The sequence below is a fragment of the Lottia gigantea genome, assembly GCF_000327385.1.
Source record: "Lottia gigantea unplaced genomic scaffold LOTGIsca_17, whole genome shotgun sequence".
Taxonomy (NCBI): Eukaryota; Metazoa; Mollusca; class Gastropoda; family Lottiidae; genus Lottia; species Lottia gigantea.
Genome location: NW_008708133.1, coordinates 2153084 through 2175322, shown reverse-complemented (window position 1 = coordinate 2175322; position 22239 = coordinate 2153084).

The following is a 22239-nucleotide window of genomic DNA, read 5'->3' as shown; positions in this document are numbered from 1 at the left end:
AAACTAAAGGTTTCTGATAAAATCTGGAATGGCCATTTGTTTCACATGAAACGAAATATTTTAATCTGTTGTCCCGCACTGCTTTTCTTTTTATTTATAATTTGGACCTGTTAGGAAATCAACCTCTTTTCAAAACACAGACCACTTTTTTTTTAGACTCCAACCAACAATTCATAAGGTTCGAAAAAAAAAAACAGATTATTCTCTTAACTTTCTTTTTAATTTTAATAACACACTCGGTCCACATTTCATAGCATACTCTGACCACTTTTCACTCAGATCATTTTTTTCCGACTCAGAACATTGCCACTTTTGAACAATACTCAAACAATTATTAGCTGTAAGTAATTTTCACTTCGATGTGAACTGTTCAATGGGATTAGTTCAGGATTATAGATGATTGAATTAAACAGACCAAGATTAAATACAAAGAGATTGTAGATTAAGTAATAACATCTAGAAAAGAATTATAATCTAGTAATTAATGTGAACAATGCTCAAGTTAAAATTTTCCACTACTTTGAATTGATTTAAATTCCTGTAGGAAAAGAAAATTTGTAAATTTGAAAGCGGAAAGTTTTTGGTTAAAGTCAAATACTCATACCATAATTACCATATGTCTTCATGGAGCAATGACCTGAAGATTCATTTCTCTTTGCTGAAGAAAACTCGTAAAGCTACAGTTTTAGAAGTAATTCATATGACTAGCTGATGCGTGTTTGGTTAAATTAAACAAAACTGTTGAAGTGAAACTACGCTCCTGACCTAGCTTCCATATCATAAACTTAGTTGATGGACATGTACACAATGTACGAGCTGTCAGAGGAATTAGCAATGTAATTAAAATAAGATACCAATTTTGTTTTCTGTTAATTATTTCATCTCCATTGTAATCTAACAATTTTTATACCGGCGTCCTGTTCCTATTATTTTAACCAATTGAATGGATGTCATGTAGAACCTGTTTTTGAAAACAAAGACCAATATAATGTGGTAGCAAACCCCATGAAGCTGTCATATCGCTCCCACAAGTCACTATGTAATCAAGAGACCAGTTCTATGCATACATCTGAATGTGTTATTGCTACAATACTTTAGAATTGAATGAAAGAGATTTCAACACATTTACCATTCAACATTTTTTCAGTTTGCCATTGCCGGGAAGAGAATGTTTGGAATTCAAATGAAACAGGTATATGTCCTGTATTATGTTTTCTTGTTGTTTTACTTCAATAGAACACCAAAAACATTTTATTGTGCATGTAAAACATTCCTGTCCCAATATGTAATTTTAGCCTCAGTTGCAAATATTAGTAATCACAATTTTATTTAAGATTTATTTTCTTTCCTTCTTATTTCACTTTTTGTTTTGTTTTGTTTTTTAGCTTATGTAATATTTGTGTTAAAGGGACACATGCGCCATTTTCAGGGATAGATTTAGGTCAGAAGTACTAGAAATATACAAAACTCCCATAATTATTTCTAAAATATCTCAAACTATCAGTGTTTCATTTATTATTTCCTTTTAACTTTCAAAAGTTGATAAATCTGGATACACATCGATTCGAAGGCTCCAATTTCGAGATTTCTGAGATTAAGGTACGATTGGTCAAAATCATGGTGCATTTATCCCTTTAAATGCATTATATGTTTGAAATGAAGTCACATATTTGTATGACATTAAAACAAAGACATTGATTACCTAATGTAAATATTACGGGCATTTGTGCTAATGTTGAAATGACAGGACTGGTTCTTAATGGAATCAGGAAAAATTACACTGAAGTATATGATGTCAGTGTTTGCCAGCTAGATTAGGTCTTGCTGTAGATTATCCCAAGGTGATGAAGATTTTCAATTGTGCTGATATTAGATCTAAGAAAATTGTTGCATTTAGTTAGTAAGTTAATTGGTAGGTGTAAATATTGAAATTGAACAAAATACCATGGTTTTTATATGCTCACCTTGCTTGTCACTCTGGTTGTTTGTCTATCAACAACTGCTTGTCAATACTTTTGATTTGATTTGGACAAACTGATACCTGATAAGACCTATTGAATTTTGGCTTGTGAACAGGTAAGAGACTTTTCTTTTTAGAAGCTTATGGAGGAAATCTCAAAAGAGTTTGATTTTCACAATATTTTTTTTATTGACTTCTTATATCAACAGGCAATGCAATAGAGAGATATTCATTTTTTTTAATGTAATTATATTACCCCATTAGAAAATGCATATTGATAAGGATTAGAGTGGCTTTATAGCTGTCTTTATAATATGTTGCTGTGTGGGTTTGTGTGAGTTTTTTTTTGTGCTTAATCAATTTTGTTTGATGTTGTATAACAATTGGTATAGTAATGTAGATCACTATTGTAGTATTATTTTATTATTTTTCTACGCCCACATGAGATATTGGCATGATCATGTTCGTCTGTCCATTTTTGACCGAACTTGGTGAAATTGTTTATTATCACCCACGGATGAACCCTATTGAAAATGGCATAACACTGAGTTTACTTGCATCAAAGAAGGAAGTCAGACCTACTAAATTAACAATCCATATATAAAACATAAATAAATGTAGAATAATGATTGATTACACCAGTGCTATTCAGATATTATATACCAGTTTTCTAAATGAACACTCAAAAATGAATATCTAATGGTTATTGGCTAAAGGGAAAACATGTTCTTAATGCAGACTTCGTCTGATTACTTTAAGCCTGTAGACTGATTCTCTGTTTAATGTCCAGAATTGCTAAGGCTCTTTGCCTTGTTCACATTACTATGTTAACTCATAATCTGACATGTAATTAATATGCTATCAGTGACAGTACAGTGGTCATGACCAGTAATGTCAAAATCTCAATCTGTTTGAATCTTTGGATAAAGGGTGTAGTATTTGTTTATCAACAATGGAAATTTGTACCAGAGTACTCAGGCATTATCACAAACCTGATATTCTTTTTTATTTTTTATCTTGAATAATTTATTAACTTTGGAAGGTCACTGAAGATCCAGGGTTTAATCTTTGCATGGGCTTTTGATAACACATTTGAATTTTTTTACCTGGTTTCTCACTGTTAGTGATGCAGGTCAAAGGGACTGACATGTAAGTGGGACAATAGACCTAAGCCCCATGTGCTACAGGCTGTGCATTACCCCGAAAGTTGAAATATAAAAAGAGTAGGCTTATACTATGTCTTGGTAAAATTACCCTCATTGCACTGCATGGTATTACCAGTTTTCACTAGACCAATTTGGTGGAGAACAGTAGGACATGAAACTCCATTAATTTCATTTCATTTACTGTTGATGTGGTGGTGGAGTCTAAAAAGAGAGTTATGCTTTCACATTATTATCATTATTGTACTGTTTGTTTCTTCAAGCAGCATGAATTGATTGTTCAACCATCTATTTAAATGACAGATTTGCCATCTGTTTGACCAATCGTATAACAGGAATATTTTAGCCAAGTTATTAGTAGTGTTCACAGCTCGAAATTTGAGCTTTCAAATCCACATGTGTAAGCTTACAGAATTATTCGTGTAGTTCTAGTACTTATGAAGAGTATTTACATATATTCAAGACCTAAATTAACCCCAAAGAAAGCAAAACCATGTCCTTTAACATAGTCAGTATTTTTGTATTGACATGTAATAATGTTATAGGAGAGTATGCCTATCTATGTTATAATCCAGGATTTTTTTATTATAATTATTCATTCCGTCTATTTCCTCATTTCACTTAGATTATATTTAAACATTGTCAGTTGTGAGTGAAGTGTTTCCAACCTTCTCTCAACAAGTTGATAGTGAAAAATCAATTGATTAAATTAAGTTATATAGTAGGAAGCGGTAGAGACAGTGAGTTGTTTTCATCAAAAGAGTTGAATTTATATCAAATATCTGTGGTTATTTTTTCATTATTTTCCATTTGTCCATTTGCAAACTAATATTATATATTTTTACACGCCCACATCTCTCTATGTGGACGTATATTGTTGGCACCCCTCTCTGTCCGTCCGTCCAAAGATTTGCTGCCACTTAAAAGATTCAATTCTATATGGATTAAATGAAACTTGACATGTTAAATTAATCCCAATTGAATAAATAAGCTGTAAACAAAACCCATGAAATATGCAAATTTCACTCTCAGAAACATTCATTTACTGATAACTCTTGTCAACCTCCAGAACAAATGTGGGCATATTACGATGGCATCGATGGAAATGTGAACGTATATTGCCGTCGCCCCTGTCCGTCAGTCCGTTCGTTCACATTTCGTGTAGGCACGATAGAGGCTACAGTTTTTATCCGAATAAACTAGTTTTATGAATAAACTAGTTATGCATGTACATATTGATGAGATCTCACTCGAGTTCGTAATTAGAAACAATGGGATGAAGGGTTTCGATGTTATTGACTTAGTTAAAACGTCCCGTCTTCATAAGCGCACATGGTGCAGAAAAGTAGGACACTTAAAACTCCATTCATTTCATTTAGTTAAAACTTGTCAAATTCGGCTTGCAGGCACGATTGAGACTACAGTTTTTATCCAACTCTATGAAACTAGATATGCATGATGAGATCTCAGTCAAGTTACAAATTGGTAATAATCGTCAGTTTCAGTTATTGCCCCTGTGTGTACAGCGATGAGACATTGTTCATGTTTGAATTTGATGATAATTTTATAAACTGTTTCAGGTTTTTGCCTTGACTTTTAAGATTATTTGAAAATTCATTATTAAGCCACTAAAGATTTGGTTATCATTTCTGACAGCTGGTAGTGGGCGTATGTTACCTTGCCTGGCAAGCTATCTTTTATAAATGACTGTCGAGAAAGTTTTGAGTAAATATGAGAAATATTGGATCTGGTAAAAATTCAGAGAGGAATTCACCATGATACCCCCAGCACAAAGATTGGTTTTTTTTCATTCAGCCTGATCTAGACACCATTGTCCCTGTTGAATCAATTGATAAAATTGATAGTTGACCTGAATCACATCCAATGTCTTTTGTTTTGTCCCCTTTTTTGGATCAGATTGAGTCTTGACCATGGCTGAAGACAAATCACAGAAGTTTCTGACCTGATCGACGCGTTTTCCTCCTAGATGCAAGTATGCGAAAATACATGCAACCAAGATGACCCTGGACCTACGGTTTTTGATTGGCTACCGTTTTTCAAGCAAGTATGCACTGATATTTTGAAATATCTCTTTATATTTTTAAAAAGAAGAGTTAAAAATTTAAAGTTTATTTATGGTGAAAATTGCATAAAACAGAACTTATGTTAAAAAAGTTATAGGCAAATAAATAGTTTATTAACAAGGAATACTACTTCCAAGAAGAAGAAGTGGAAAACCAAGAATGTTTTACAGCTTTCATAGATTCTTGTACTTCAGAAATGGTTATTTTTATTAAAAAAAATTCAAAGAACGTACATTTCTCTTAAAATGCACAATTTAGGAAGGTTGTATTTCTTGAGCCTTAAGCTGTGAATAATAAGCAGCCCTTCAGAATTAGGATAAGGTGATGCTTGATATTCAGGAAAGAGTTTAATGTTCAGTGAAATTATCAGAACAAGTAAATGGACAAATATGAAAGATATCAAAAAAAAAAACATGAATTTGATGTTATGGTCAAGAAGAAACATTTGAGATGACCTCTAAAATTCACTTCCGGTTAAAACCTAGAGTAAAAATCAATAATCTTATATCTGTCTGCTTTCATCTGATTTAGTAATGTAGCTCACAATACACTACAGCTTATCGGTAATTATTTCATTTTCTTCTATTCTTTACCATTTATTTTCACATTTTAGAAATCTCAAGAATTTGGTATTTTTCAGTGTAAAATGTCTATTACTGTGCATGATTGAGAGATAGAAATATCTTCCAAATCATTAGCCATATTCCAAGATTTTACACCATCTTTCTAAATAGCTTCTGGCAATTTATATCTCTGGTTCTTGCTTATAATATGTTGTTGCCATGATATAATGTCCCTTAACAATAGAGGTAAGGCTATCTCTGCGCTTTGTTATCTGTTTTCCTATATTGGCATAGTGAATATAGATAGGAAATTGATAGTGTGGTATAATTAAGTCTTAATAGATATTTTAATAGCCATATTGATTTAAATATTATATGATAATTATGAGTAATCAATGGTTAAAGATAAACATTTCCGTTCATTCAGTCACACATAGCATTTAAATTTTGCCATCTATTATCAGATATTGCTTTATTTACATGAACCTTCATAGACTGACGTTGACATTAGGGGTGTAAAGGTTGCAAATTTCAGTAAACATTAAAGGACCACACAGTGTTGTAATTGTATTAAATGAATGAAGTTTAGATGCTGTGAATCACAGCCTGTGATTGTCATAGAAATAAAGGCCAACTTGCTATTTTGCAATTTTGTGTTAACAGTTGTTCTTCTGTCAAGTTTAAACAATTTGTGATTAAAATTATCTGTCATGTTCTGAATAAATAAGCCGATGCAAATAGTTATGACGTACATGTCGCAGTGGGGGGTGTCTCACGCGAAGCTGACCAGGCTTACTTGTTTTGGAGCACCTGATGGTACTTCTCTTTAAATGAGTTCACTGCTATAAAACTTTTACTCTCCATTTTGCCATATTTTGGACAAGATTTTGGACAAGATTTTGAATTGTCTTGTTTGTGCAGATTTTTATTCCAGGTTTCGCTATCTGTCTCTTCAATACTGTTGTAACATTTCCATATGGAAAGAAGATTACAATCCTTATTTATCTGCCATTAACTTATACCTTGGATTCCATTCTTTGTTATATAGATATTCATTATAGAATGTATGAGTGTTGTTAATACATATTAATATTAATCTAGATGTTTTTTTTTTAGAAATTTATTTGTTTATACGCCCACATAAAAATGTGGACATATATTGCCGTCGGTCCATTGGTCCGTCAACATTTTTTGTGAACACAATAGAGACTACAGTTTTCAACTAATGAAATTTGGTGTGATGATTTATATTAATGAGATCTTTGTCAAGTTCAAAGTTGACGATCTTTCGATGAGCGGTTTTTGAGTTATTGCCCTTGACTTAGGTAAAACGCATCAAAATTTGTTTGTGAACACAAAAGAGACTACAGTCTTCAACTGATTTTAATGAAATTTAGTGTGATCATTTATATTGATGAGTTCATGGTCAAGTTCGAAATTGACGATCTTTGATGAACAGTTTTTTGACTTATTGCCCTTGACTTAGGAAAAACACTTCATAATTTGTTTGTGAACACAATAAAGACTACAGTTTTTAACTTATTTTAATGAAATTTGGTGTGATCATTTATATTGATGAGATCTTGGTCTAGTTCGAATTTGATGATCTTTCGATGAATGGTTTTTGAGTTATTGCCTTTGACTTACGAAAAACACATCAAAATTTGTTTGTGAACACAATAGAGATTACAGTTTTCAATTGATTTTAATGAAACATGGTGTTATCATTTATATGGCCTGGCAAGCTATCTTTATAACTATGTGTAGTTATAGTTGTATTTGTCAACCTTTAAACTTTGCATCAAAATAGGACACCTCCTTCACCAGTTTCTGATAAAGACACGGTTTTCTGGGTTTTATATTTCAAAATAAAAGATTGGGTTTTGACCTTTACTTGGATGACCTTGACCTTTGCAAGGTCAAAAGTTATTGATCTGTCCACTAATATTTTGATCTTTGATTTCCAAGTATATTTCCGCTTTTACGGCCGTCTGAAAAACAGCAATTTTCATAATATTTTAGGCTCATATCTCTTTTATGAAACCTTTGTTGACCTTTTGACCAGAACAAAAGTTGTTGCCCATGGCAAGATCTATCCATACATGTTCCCTGTGTGGGCGTATATAGCCACAATTGTTTGTGGTTTCTTGTGGTGTGAGTGTTAGTAATCACCCAAGGATGAACCCTATTGAAAATCAGACGAATCGAAAAATATTTACTATGAGTTATTGCCCTTGTTCTTGAATTGTTTGTGGACACGATAGAAAGCTGGTTTCTTGATGGATTTTGACGAATCTTGGTGTGAGTGTTTGTTATCACCCAAGGATAAACCCTATTGAAAATCAGACGAATCGAAAAATATTTACTATGAGTTATTGCTCTTGTTCTTGAATTGTTTGTGGACATGATAGAGAGCTGGTTTCTTGATGGATTTTGACGAAAATTGGTGTGAGTGTTTGTAATCACCCAAGGATAAACCTTATATAGCCATCGCCCCTGTCTGTCTGTCTGTCCGTAAATTTATAACTGTCTTAACACAAAGATTTGCCACTTGCTGCCACTCAAAAGATTCACTTCTACATGGATTAAATGAAACTAGACACGTTAAATTAATCTCACTTGAATAAGCTATAAACAAAACCCATGAAATATGAAAATTTCACTCTCAGAAACATTCATTTACTGATAACTCTTGTCAACCTACCAGACAAATTAGCTTCCATTACAAATGTGGGCGTATTACGATGGCATCGCTATTTTTTGTTCTGCAGCCTTCACTTCAGGTTCTATAGCCATTCTGAAATCATGATTTTTTACTTTGAATAGCTCTGTCACGTGGGTGGGTTCGTTTTGCCGCATTGCCCAACTTGCCACATCGTGCCCAGCTGCACAAAACGACTAAGTCTTATAAGATAGCTTGCCAGGCTAATATTCAACCTTCAGTCATACACTTCTTTTGAACTCTTTAGGGCGAAACTAAATAATATTGATCAATTTTTAGCTCGTGAAAACTCTAGAAGGCAAATATTCAATCTTCAGCACTGGACTGAATAATGAAACCAAGTTTTGTCAAAATCCAGTAAGAATCATGCCTTTTAGTGTTTAAGAGCTAAATTTGAAAGCGTTTTCCAGAACAAGGGCAATAACTCACACTAAATATTTTTCAATTCTTCTGATTTTCAATAGGGTTCATTCTTGGGTGATAACGAACATTCACATCAAGTTTCATCAAAATCTGTCAACAATTGTGCCTTCTAGTGTGATTACGAGCTAAAAATTGAACGGGTTCCAATAGCAAGGGCAATAACTCATACTAATTATTTTTCAAATTTTCGGATTTTCAATAGGGTTTATCCTTTGGTGATAACAAACACTCATGTAGTTTGTTTCTTCCCCTGATGAAGTCAAAACTTATTTGACGAAACGTTGGGTATTAAAGGATGGTATTTGATGTCAAGTGTTATTATTTATTACACCAAGTTCAGTATACATCAAATGAATCGCTGTACTACTAGTGGTATTGGCTATCCCATCAAAAAGTCTTCTGTGATTGGTTATTGCTGCCTGTTTTTTCTTTTTGGAATGACCACATGAAATGGGGGGCGTATATTGCCATCACCCACGTCCGTCTGTCCGTCCACAATTGCTCGTAAACACTCTACAAGGCACAATTCTTGACTGATTTCGAACGAATCTTGGTATTTTTGTTTGTAATCACCCAAGAAAGAACCCTATTGAAAATCAGACGAATCGAAAAATATTTACTATGAGTTATTGCCCTTGTTCTTAAAACGCCCGTCAACACTCTAGAAAGTGCAATTCATGATGGATTTTGATGAAACTTGGTATGAGTGTTTGTAATCGCCCAAGGATAAACCGTATTGAAAAAAAGAAAAACTAGAACAGTTCTAATAACAGTACTGATGCAGGGCGTGTTACAACATTCAGGTACATACGAAGACGGTCTATTGCAATTACATTGATGTAAATACTTTTCTGCATCTCTAAATGCAAACATGCAAAAGTGCCTGGAGCTAGGCAATGCGCATGCGCACAACAAAATTCAATATTTCTATCTAATTTATAATTGGATTATGCACATACCTAGCAAGTTTGGTTAAATTCGGATAAGAAATAAGAAAGTTGATAATGCGCATGCGCACAACAAAAATTCAATATTTCCATCAAATTTAGAATTGGATTATACACATACATACCAAGTTAGGTGAAATTCGGATAAGAAATAAGAAAGTTGATAATGCGCATGCGCACAACAAAAATTCAATATTTCCATCAAATTTAGAATTGGATTATACACATACATACCAAGTTAGGTGAAATTCGGATAAGAAATAAGAAAGTTGGTAATGTGCACGCGCACAAAGAAAATTCAATATTTCCATCAAATTTAGAACTGATTTATAGACATACATGCCAAGTTTGATGAAAATCAGATAAGAAATAAGAAAGTTGGTAATGCGCATGCGCACTACGCAAATTCGGTAATTCCATCAAATTAAGAATTTAATTATACACATACATTCCAAGTTTGATGAAAATCAAATGAGAAATAAGAAAGTTGGTAATGTGCATGCGCACAACAAAAATTCAATATTTCCATCAAATTTAGAATTGGATTATACACATACATACCAAGTTTGATGAAAATCGGATAAGAAATATAAAAGGGAGGGTGTCTTTAAAACAACTTAAACTTTGATTTCTATTGGGGTTGACAGCCAGGTTAATCTAATTAGTCGATTTATCTAATAATAACCCCATGTTAAGTGAATGGAGTTTTGAATTTGCATGAAAGGTATGCATGTTATATAACTATGGAAAGCTAAGAATCTCTACATTACAAAATCGAAAGAATTATTGCCATATCTCTTTTAGGGACCGAGATATAGCGCTTTAAAGGCTCAAAATGGTCCATATTTAGACCCCTGTAAAATCGAAAATAGGTATCTGACCCCAAAGGTCAAAAGATCATCAGATAGACAAGGTCACAAATTATCATCACAGTAAATATGAAGGTCATCAAAGGTCAAGGTCATGAGATATACGCCTTCAAACTTTGAAAAAAACAATCCGGTTGTACAAAAAAGGCAAAACCGAAAATCAAAATTATGCTTCCTATCATTTGTAGACAAACATTAAACAGATCGTTTGACAAACGTTACGCAAATCGGATTAAAAATGAATTCTGGGAATCGATTTGGGCAAAAATGAGGCAAACCAATATGGTGACAAACATGTTACTTCCGGTACGATTTTTTTTAGTTTAAAAGGTTTGTATTAAGGCTGGTAATATAATGCATATGTTAATTTTGACATGAATCAATTCCACCGGAAGTGACACCACCGGAAGTACTAACATCGAAACCGGAAGTTACGAAAAAATTTTGAATGTGTGCTTTTATTCCACTTTGCTGGTGGTCTACACCATGTAAGTTTCAAGTCAATCCGCCAAATAACAACCGAAATAGTATTTTTCGATTAATTTCGGCAAAAAAAAGTATGCAACGAATTTTCGAAAATCGAAAATTTTTAACTGCTATCATTTGTCCTTTGTTACAAGAAATACAATGAAAGAAACCCTATCAAAATCGGCTGATAAACATGCCCTCTATAGGCGACTTTCTGTTTGTTGCTAACGTCGCTTCATGTTGCTCAGAAAATTTTCGTTTTACATCCATTCCACCATACTCCACAGGTTAGAAAACATGGTGAAATCCGTTTTGCCGTACCCGTTGCCGTTTCCGAGAACTAAGCTCCCGGGATGAAGAAAAAAAAAAATAAATAAACAGTTAGAAAACAATGCAAACGAACGCCCTGCAATGAAAAATATTTAGTATTAGTTATTGCCCTTGTTCTTGAAAACGCGTTCAATTTTAAGCTTGTATAAACTCTAGAAGGCATGATTCTTGCCGAATTTTGAAGAAACTTTTTTTATTATTCATTACCGCGTTGAAGATTGAATATTTGTCTTCTAGTGTTTTCACGAGCTAAAGATTGAACACATTTTCAAGAACAATAATTCATACTCAATATTATTCAGTATCACCCTAAAGAGTTCAAAAGAAGTGTATGACTGAAGGTTGAATATTTCATACTGGTGATTGTTACTGTACTGCTAAATATTTATGTTCAAAATCAAAGCTGCCAGTGGGCTTATATTACCTTGCCTGGCAAGCTATCTTTTGATTTGCAGATCATCAAGGTAAAATTTGAAATTAACTTATCACATTATATAGTGTTATTTTGTCTCTCAAACTGCAATGAATATAGCTTAACCTTTTGAACCCTGAGTGTAAAAGTCACATACCCTGAACTCCAAGTAATATGAGAAAAAGCGTATGATGTTAACGCTGTGTGACATCACTTAGTAACGGCTGGTTTACTAGCTGCTCGGGTTTATTTTGCCAGTAAACCATCTGGTAGGGTTGAATGTAGCTGTGATGATGATGTCATTTAATGGCTTCAGTAGCATGATATGAGAATTGTAAGATCTACAGAATATCTTCAGGCATTATTGGCTCAAGACATATTAAAGTAGAGTCATTAGACTTAATTTGATTTTTAATTAGTTTTATTTTGGTCGATTTAGCCTATTAGTTTATATTGTATATCAGCCACCCACACCACTAAATACCAAGTCATTTTTATACGCCCACATGAAATGGGGGGGCGTATATTGTCGTCACCTCATTCAGTTCGTCAGCCAATCCGTCCGTCCATCCACAATTGCTCGTAAACACTCTACAAGGCACAATTCTTGACTGATTTCGGTATGAGTGTTTGTAATCACCCAAGGATGAACTCTATTGAAAATTAGACGAATCGAAAAATATTTACTATGAGTTATTGCCCTTGTTCTTGGAATGCTCGTAAACACTCTAGAAGGTGCAAATCATGACGGATTTTTATGAAACTAGGTTTCAGTGTTCGATATCGCCCAAGGATAAACCCTATCGAAAATCAGAAAAATTGAAAAATATTTAGTATGAGTTATTGCCCTTGTTCTTGAAAATGCGTTCAATTTTTAGTTCGTAAACATTCTAGAAGGCACAATTCTTGACGGATTTTGATGAAACTTGGCATGTGTGTTGGTTATCACCCATGGATAAACCATATTGAAAAACAGAAAAATTGAAAAATATTTAGTATGAGTTATTGCCCTTGTTCTTGAAAACGCGTTAAAATTTTAGCTTGTAAACATTCTAGCAGGGACAATTCTTGACGGATTTTGACGAATTCTTGGCATGAGTGTTTGTTATGACCCAAGGATAAACCCTATTGAAAATCAGTAAAATTAAAAAAATATTTAGTATGAGTTATTGCCCTTGCCATTGAAAATGCGTTCAATTTTTAGCACATAATCACTTTGATGAAACTTGGTGTGAATGTTCGTAATCACCCAAGGATGAACCCTATTGAAAATCAGAAGAATTGAAAAATCTTCAGTATGAGTTATTGCCCTTGTTCATGAAACTGCTTTCAAATTTAGCTCTTAAACACTAAAAGGCATGATTCTTTCTGGATTTTGGTTTTATTATTCAGTCCTGAAGATTAAATATTTGCCTTCTTGAGTTTTCATGAGCTAAAGATTGAACTCATACTCAATATTATTCAGTATCGCACTAAAGAGTTCAAAAGAAGTGTATGACTGAAGGTTGAATATTTCATACTGGTGATTGTTACTGTACTGCTAAATATTTATGTTCAAAATCAAAGCTGCCAGTGGGCGTATATTACCTTGCCTGGAAAGCTATCTTATCCTTTCTGTGTGACACTTATCCTGATATTAAGATCAACATATATATTATTTACAGTTACTTTTGAACTTCTAACTGAGACTTTTTTCTATAGCATTCTGCTTATTACATCATGTTGGTTCCAACGCTAATCTCCTTTATTATGTTAATGGAAAATAATCGGATTCCAACCAATTTCCATCAAATTGCATGGAGTCTTGGGTTTCCTTCTAATTATATATCTATCCATTAAGTTAAAACAATCTGCATTTAGGTTCAATTATAGTTTTTGAATTTGACAAAGTTAATAGGATTTCTTCCTATTGTTTAGATAAACACTTTTTATCATTCTTAATGGTGATGTACATACACCAAAATGGTGGTGGTAGATGACAAGTTAACATTCACTTTCAGCGGATGCTGATATCGCAAAATAGGTAGTTGTTGGTCATGGTAGTAGTTGGTAGTTGGATTGGTTCAGATTGGATGATTCTGGTTTGGTTGTTGATATTTCGTTAGATCTTGTCGGGTTGAATGACATGGCGGTGAAATTCGGCCCTGGATGGTGTGGCGTGAGTTACTTGAACTCCTTCATTCTTCCAAACTCATTCTGATCATGGTATCCCCCAGTGGACCTTGGTCAAGAATAGGTCCACCGTCCCCCATTACGTGTCTGAGAAGTGACTGAATTGGGGCTCCTCGTTTGCCGTGAGGTGCGACCCGTGTCGGTTTTGAATGGAGTCCTGGTGGTTGAGGGTGACATATTTCCCAATACATCACTTTGGGCCAGGGGATTCCTAGACGGGTGACCAGTGTGGCCCACACTGGTCAATCGGCTTGTCGTGCTGAGCCTCTGAGTCGGTGGTCAGAACAGATTAAACATTTCCTCGACACAGTTTATATCCCTTTACTCCAAGTAATTTCACCGACTCGGAAGCAGCGGCTTGGGTCAATTGAGTAAAAATACAATATAAGTTCAAGGAATTGCTATGCCCCATCCTGAACTTCTATTCCTCATTTTTATTCAAGTATATCTCCTGATTACCCCTAGGGCGCCAGCGCTGGAGCCCCGCGCACAGCCCGTGCGGATGTTGTGGTCCATGGTGGTCGGGGGTTTCGGGAGATGAATCCTCTTCTTTTCTTCATGGCTACATTAAATCCAAAACAAAAAAACAATAAACGTAGACTAACCGAGGCAGAATTTACTGAATCATCTAGCTCGTCTAGTGATTCTTGGCCTCGGTTTCTTGTCATTAACAGTAGTGACCCTGAGAGGTCTTTGGCATCTTTATCACCATTTGCTATCATTTGCCAAAGGAATAACTGGTTTGGCCACTGAGCCTAAATCCATTAAAAAAACTTTGTAACGGTTCTTTATTGCTCGAATGCCACCGTAAGATACACTCGGAATTATTATTAAAATCAACATCTTTAGTCAATATTCCTATCACTGTCTCTGCGCATTCTTCTCTGAACTCCTCTAAGGGTGTTGTACGCACCCTGACCTTAGTGGCTGTTCTTCGGAGGAAATGAAGGAAGAACTAAAAGATATTGGAGTCACGAATGTTGATCAAATTTCTATCCGTCGTGACGGCCAATTAATACCTACAAATACATTCATACTTCTCTTTGACAGACCCGAACTACCATCAGATATAAAAGTAGGCTATCTTAATATAAAAGTTTAACCGTATATTCCTAACCCTCTCAGGTGTTTCAACTGTCAGCGCTTCGGGCATGGCACTCGAACTTGCAAAAGTTCGTTGCGATGTGCACGTTGTGGCAAGTCCGGGCAAGACAGTAAGGATTGTAGTGATACTCCTTGCTGTTGTAATTGCGATGGAAATCATGTTGCCGTTTCCAAGGACTGCCCAAAGTGGAAATTGGAAAAACGTATCCAAAAAATAAAAATAGAAAAAAAGTATCATATCACGTGCCTATTACCATTTGTTCCATCTACTTACCACCTAGCTTATCATTGAACCCGAGAGAATTGGATGACCTTGTTGCCCAGCTTCCTTCTCCTTACATTTTGTTAGGAGATTTCAATGGTCACCATTCTTTCTGGGGTAGCTCCGATGATAATACCAGAGGTCATTTATGACAATGATCTTTGCAACTTAAATGACGAATCGCCTACGTATTTCTGCTCAAAAAACCAAACTTTTTGTCATGTAGATCTGACAATTAGCTCTCCATCTTTGTTCCAAGATTTTTCTTGGAGTGTCCACGACGATCTCTGCCACAGTGATCATTATCCTGTAATTCTACGGAATAATGGTCCTTCACCTGTAGACAGGCCACAAAGATGGAAACTCTCCAAAAACAATTGGCCTCTCTTTGAGGCTCTTTGCATTTCTTCTTTTACTGAAGATGATCTAGATGAGGCAGAAGACCCGATGGAATTATTTACCACCATCTTACAAGATGTATCGGGTCAGGCGATTTGTAAAACCTCGACAACTCCAAAACGATTCAATAAACCATGGTTTAACGAAGACTGCAAGACAGCGCTGAAAGAACGTAATCATGCTCTGCGACTGATTGAACGTTCTTCTACCGCTGACAACATGGCCTCTTTCCGCATTGCACTGGCAAAAGCTAGGCGGACTATCCGCCAAGCAAAGAGGTCGTCATGGTAGGAGTATGTTTCAAGGATCAACAGTCATTCGTCTTCCAAATCAGTCTGGGATAGGATTCGTAGGATCAAGGGTAAAGCGGATACAATATCTGTGAACCATTTAGAGGTAGATGGTTCAACTCTCACTACTCTTCCAGATATTGCTAATTCCTTAGGCCATAATTTTTCTTATAATTCTTCCTCTAACTTTTCCTCGGATGCTTTTCGGAGAGTGAAACTCCGGTAAGAAAGGAAAAGACTTAATTTTGTATCAAAAAACGAGGAATATTATAATGATAAATTTACGATCTCGGAATTAAAGTTTTCTTTGAAACAGGCTCATTAAACATCTACTGGGCCTGATGATATCCATTACCAGATACTAAAGCATCTCCCTTACCCAACATTAAAAAAACTTTTATGTATATTCAACCAGATTTGGGATGATGGTGTATTTCCTCCATCTTTGAGGATCGCTACCATTGTACCCATTCCTAAACCTGGTAAAGATCCTACGAATCCTACTAATTACCGCCCTATTGCATTAACCAGCTGCATTTGTAAAACCATGGAACGAATGATCAATCGAAGACTCGTTTGGCACCTTGAGTCAAACAATCTTCTTACTAACCTCCAATGTGGATTTCGGTCCCAAAGGAGCACTCTTGATCATCTCGTTAGATTTGAATCGTTTGTCAGGGATGCCTTCATCCAAAATAAACATCTTGTAGCCATATTCTTTGATTTGGAGAAGGCTTATGACACCACTTGGAGATATGGCATTCTTCGTGATCTCTTTGACTTCGGTCTCAGAGGAAGATTGCCATTATTCATCTCCAATTTCCTACATGATAGGACGTTTAAGGTTCGACTTGGCTCCATTTTTTCAGATCCTTTTCCTCAGGATAATAGAGTTCCACAGGGTAGCATATTATCCGTTACCCTGTTCTCTATTAAAATTAATTCCATCACGTCGTGCCTTAGACGGGGGTTGATGGCTCTCTGTATGTTGATGACTTTCAGATGTGTTATGGCTCTACAAATATGCAGACGATTGAGCGTCAGTTGCAGCTTTGCTTAAACAACTTACAGCAATGGGCAACTGACAATGGATTTAGGTTTTCGAAATCCAAGACCGTCTGCATGCATTTCTGTAAACGAAGAGGATTGCACCTAGATCCAGAACTAAAGCTGGATGGTGCTGTCATTCCCATTGTGCGGGAATTTAAATTTTTGGGACTTACTTTTGATAGCAAGCTTTCTTTTCGTCCCCATATTAAAATCCTCAAGAATAAATGTCTGAAAGCTCTCAACATACTGAGAGTTTTATCCAATACTGACTGGGGAGCCGACCGAGAGGTCCTCCTCCGATTATATCGAGCTTTGGTTCGTTCCAAGCTCGATTATGGGTGTCAGGTGTATGGTTCGGCTCATCAATCCTATATCAAAGAGCTTGATACCATACACCATCAAGGGCTTAGAATCAGTTTAGGTGCGTTTCGCACTACCCCAGTTGAAAGTCTGTACGTCGAGGCTAATGAGCCCTCATTGTACGACAGAAGTGACAGACTTTCATTGCAGTACGCTATCAAGATAGCATCATTGCCACAGCATCCTGCTTACTGCCCCGTATTTAGACCTTACTTTGAACATCTGTACGAGGCAAAGCCTCGTGCTGTTTCTTCTTTTGGAGTCCGCATTCAACCCCTTATGTCAGCGGCTGGTATAAGCCACAACAGTATGGCGGACTTTGCCATGACCACTATTCCACCTTGGTCAATTGCTCCACTCCAAATAGACTTTAATCTATCGAGCAACAAGAAGTCACAGACAAGCTCTGTTGTCTTCAAATCTAAATTTCTTGAACTAAGGTCTAAATATGGGGAATTTGCTCCTTTCTATACAGATGGGTCTAAGGATGGTGATAAGGTAGCAGCCGCTACAGTTACACCATCCAAAGTTCTGTCTGTAGCTCTTCCGCCAGCAGCCTCAATATTTGCTGCAGAACTCATTGCAATTTTACAGGCACTTGGGTTTTTTCAGTCCTCTAAATCTTAAAAAAAAAAGGTATTATATTTTCTGATTCTTTGTCCTCATTACAAGCTATTAATAACATCCAGCTTGTACACCTAATAATCGGGGATATATACAAGCTCTCTGGGCCGAAAAAGGACATTGTCCTTTGTTGGCTCCCCAGTCACATGGATATACAGGGAAATGACATGGCAGATGCGGCGGCTAAGGCTGCTTTGTCACTGCCTGTTTCCCCCTTTTCTTTGCCTTTCACCGATTTTAAATCGGTGATAAGGTCATTTATTCAACATCGATGGCAGCAAAGATGGGATGCTGCAGACACTAACAAGCTTCATGCCATTAAGCCTCTCCTAGGAGACTGGCCCTCCTCGTATTGTGCCAACAGGAGAAATGAAGTTGTTTTGTGTCGCTCTCGTCTTGGACATACTCACCTCACCAACTGTTATTTGCTCAAGCGAGAGCCTCAACCAGTCTGTGAGCACTGCCAGATCTGCTTGACAGTGAAACACATTCTGATTGAGTGTAAGCATCTCAAACATATAAGATCACAGCACTACAATGCTGTTTCTTTATTTCAGCTTTTTGCACAACCTTCTCTTTATGAGAAGGTTGTGGCTTTTTTAAAACAAGCAGGTCTTTATTTTAAATTGTTTGTTTTAAATATTTTGTTTGTTTTTAATACCACTATGTGGTGTATTACCTGTGATATTGTTTTTAGTGTTTTTTTGGTAGTCATTAAATGACTTTTTCTGTGATATGGTTTTTATCGTCTTTTTTTGTTGTCACTATGTGACCTTTATGTGATATTGATAGGTGTTTTATTGTTTTATTTTTTTTTTATTATTTTAATGTATTCTGGAGCTATATAGCCTGTTTGGTGCTGATGCTCCTTAATACATTTCATTTCATTTCTGATCATGGTAATTCTTGTTGATTGGTATTCGCATGGTAGTCGTTGGTTTGGTTTGGTTTGTTTAGATTATCTGTTATCTGTTGGAAAACTAGAAGACCTGAAAAAAAAAGAAAGAATATGAGAAAAGAGGGGAAAAGCTTTCAACATAAGGGCGAAAAGATGTTCTCTGATGTTTCTGCAGTGAAACTTATTAGATTGACGGGATATAATTTAAAGTGTTAAGAAACTTTGAGAGGAAAAACTAAGCCTATCTATTCAAGACAGATTTGGTTATAAATTGGAAGATGAGTTCCATTATCGTATGCCTGTGGTCTGTGAGTGGAGCCAAAACATACTGTATGGTGAGTGGTATGCCGTTGGTTTCCAGGTACTTTGTCAGTGGCTTACGAGCGGGTTTCAGTTCAGTGCATTGGATGAGGACATGCAACCTTTTGGCAATGTGATCACATCAACATTTAATGACGTTGAATTTATGGTCTTGTAGTACTCGTAGAATTCCAAATAGGAGTATTCTACAGGTTCAATATCCTCCATACTCAGGCTTACCTTGACACAACGGTCTGCTTGATCATTGCCAGGAATGGAGACGTGCGATGGGACCCATACATTTGATCTGGTGGTTGTTGTTGGTTTGGTAGTTGTGGATCATTCTTCTTTTTTCGGCGGTAACTTCTGACCTGCATTTAGGAGAGGTAAGAGAAATTGATTGGAGACTGCCGCGTCCCTAATGGTAAGAAGTTCTGCTGTGAATACTGAACAGTGCGTGGGGATCCTTTTACCAATGCAGATGCCTTTTACTGGGATGCACAAACCGTAACCTGTTGCTGTACTACATCATCAAATGGTCAGCGGGCACGGAATCAATAAGATCAAGAGCGTGAGCTCTTGCTCCTACTGGGTTCTCGTGCTTGTTGGTACTCCGGATCAGCTTAGGGTTGACTGTTGGGTTGGTAACCTTCTAAAATAGAGTAGCCGATAGGCATCCTTCAAGGATCGTAACTTGATCGAGCTGGTGCTCTCTCAATAGATTGATGACCGCTTGCTTGATGTCAGAGAAAAAGGCCTGTATGGGCTGCATAGACTTTTATCCTTCTGCGATTTGTACCATTATACCATGATTTGTTGAATAATGCCAGTAGAACTGTAGATGCTTCTATTGGTAACTCCTTTAACATGCTCTACTTGATATTATCTTCACCAGTGGTGCTGTCTTCAGCTCATCAAGGGTAAAAGGAGCGTTAAGGTCCCGTTCGTCCTCTAAAAGCAAGGTATGAATCCGAGTGTGTTTGATGTAGAAGGTCTTCTTGTTCTTCAGAACTTCTTTGGTATCAGCACTGCCATCAACACTTGGCAGACAAATTGGGGTTTCCTTCATTGCTGTAGTCTGTGGAATCCCTAAAACAAAGAGTTGAAATGGATGAAGTAGATTTTTTACAAAGCATATGGTCTATATTACCCCAGACAGATCTTAGGTTGATCCTCTCCAACTGATTAATCTCTGTTTTTACAACTCTTCATATTAAATATTTACACTGGTGATTGGACAACATTTAGGTGTGAATCGTTTTCTGTAAGTCAAAAATACTTTATATAAAAATATGTCAGATGAAAATTTCATTCTTTTCAAATATATCTAATCAAAAAATGTCTGGAATGGAAGTCAAGTGTAGTTTAGTTAATGAAATGTATGATTAACTAGCTAAAGCTTTGATTATGACATTATCTTATTGATTCTCAATTGTATTGATTCTGAAAAATGTTGGTTTTTAATATTCCAGAATTATTGAGGTCAAAATGTTGATGGAGGTGAGAAGTCCCAGAATGTTAGAAAAGAGATTGACATGTGTAATTAAGATGTAACAAAATGGGAATTGTATTATATATTTATAGGATAATATTAAAATTGTTGTTGAATGTGTTTGTAATGTTGATGAAGTAGAAGGTAGAAGTAAAAATATGTCTGACTAGAGATTGTTAATTCTATGTGATTGATTATTTATTGAATGATTAGCCTGTTTTATATCTGCCTTTCTTATAACATGGTATATTGTTCTGATATTACTGACCTTTCTGTCTGGAATTAATGCAACTAATAATTAGTTCACAGCTAATTCTACTATCTTTGCAAATTCAGTTTTTGGAGATTTGGTAGTAAAGGCTTCATTTATACTGCATGTACCTCTTATAATGTATCTTAAATTGATGGACTGCTCTTAGTTGTAAGTGAGAAATGTTCTTCTACTTTTTCACATTCATTTGGTCCTTTCCTTTAACATGTAATCCTCAATTTGTTTATATTCCCATTCATATGACACTTGAATATTTCTGTCACAAATGCAATTTTGAAATGCTACAATGCATTGTACATATTTAATAAAAAAAAATATAAAATAACTACCGGAGAACAGGATTTGTTAAATTGATGGTGAAATGCTATTAAAAGTTGGTATTTTTTTCTAGACTAAGCTGATAGATCAATGTCATTTAGAATTGTCTTGTAGATTTGAGAGGTTTTTGTTGTGTAAGAAGTGAAAATGGTTGGTGTGATGATTGGTAATCAATATAAAGTCATTTATAACTACATGTCTATTTCACATTTCTATTAGGAGTAATAGGTCACAATATATATATAGCAAGCAATATTGCTGATATTATGATTCCCACCTTAAATTTGAATAAAAACTGATTGTTTTAAAATGATATTGGTATTGGTATAAATGTATATGAAGTAACATTAGAACTAACACACTTCTTTTTGTAAATACATAAACCAAAAGTATAAAAAGTATGTATGATTACAATTTACTGGAGTCAAGTCTGCAGGTATTTCATTTAAAAAAAATATAAACCTTTAGTGGTGAATAGTTTAACCCCAGCGAATTGGTTTCAGACAACTCTACCTCTATTCCACCTACGCAATTCAAGTTGTGTTATTGTCTTCTACTGAACCATTTTCTTCTACTCACTCACGCTGCGGCAGAATGATTCTACAATCAATACCAGGAAGATTAATATTATGTCATCAGCATTCTTCACACTTCCATTTTACTTTTCTATTTTTGTTCCTAAATTTAACTTGTTATATTGGTATCACTTTTTTTCTACTTAATTGCAAATGTCAGAGTTTAACATAGAATTAATCAGC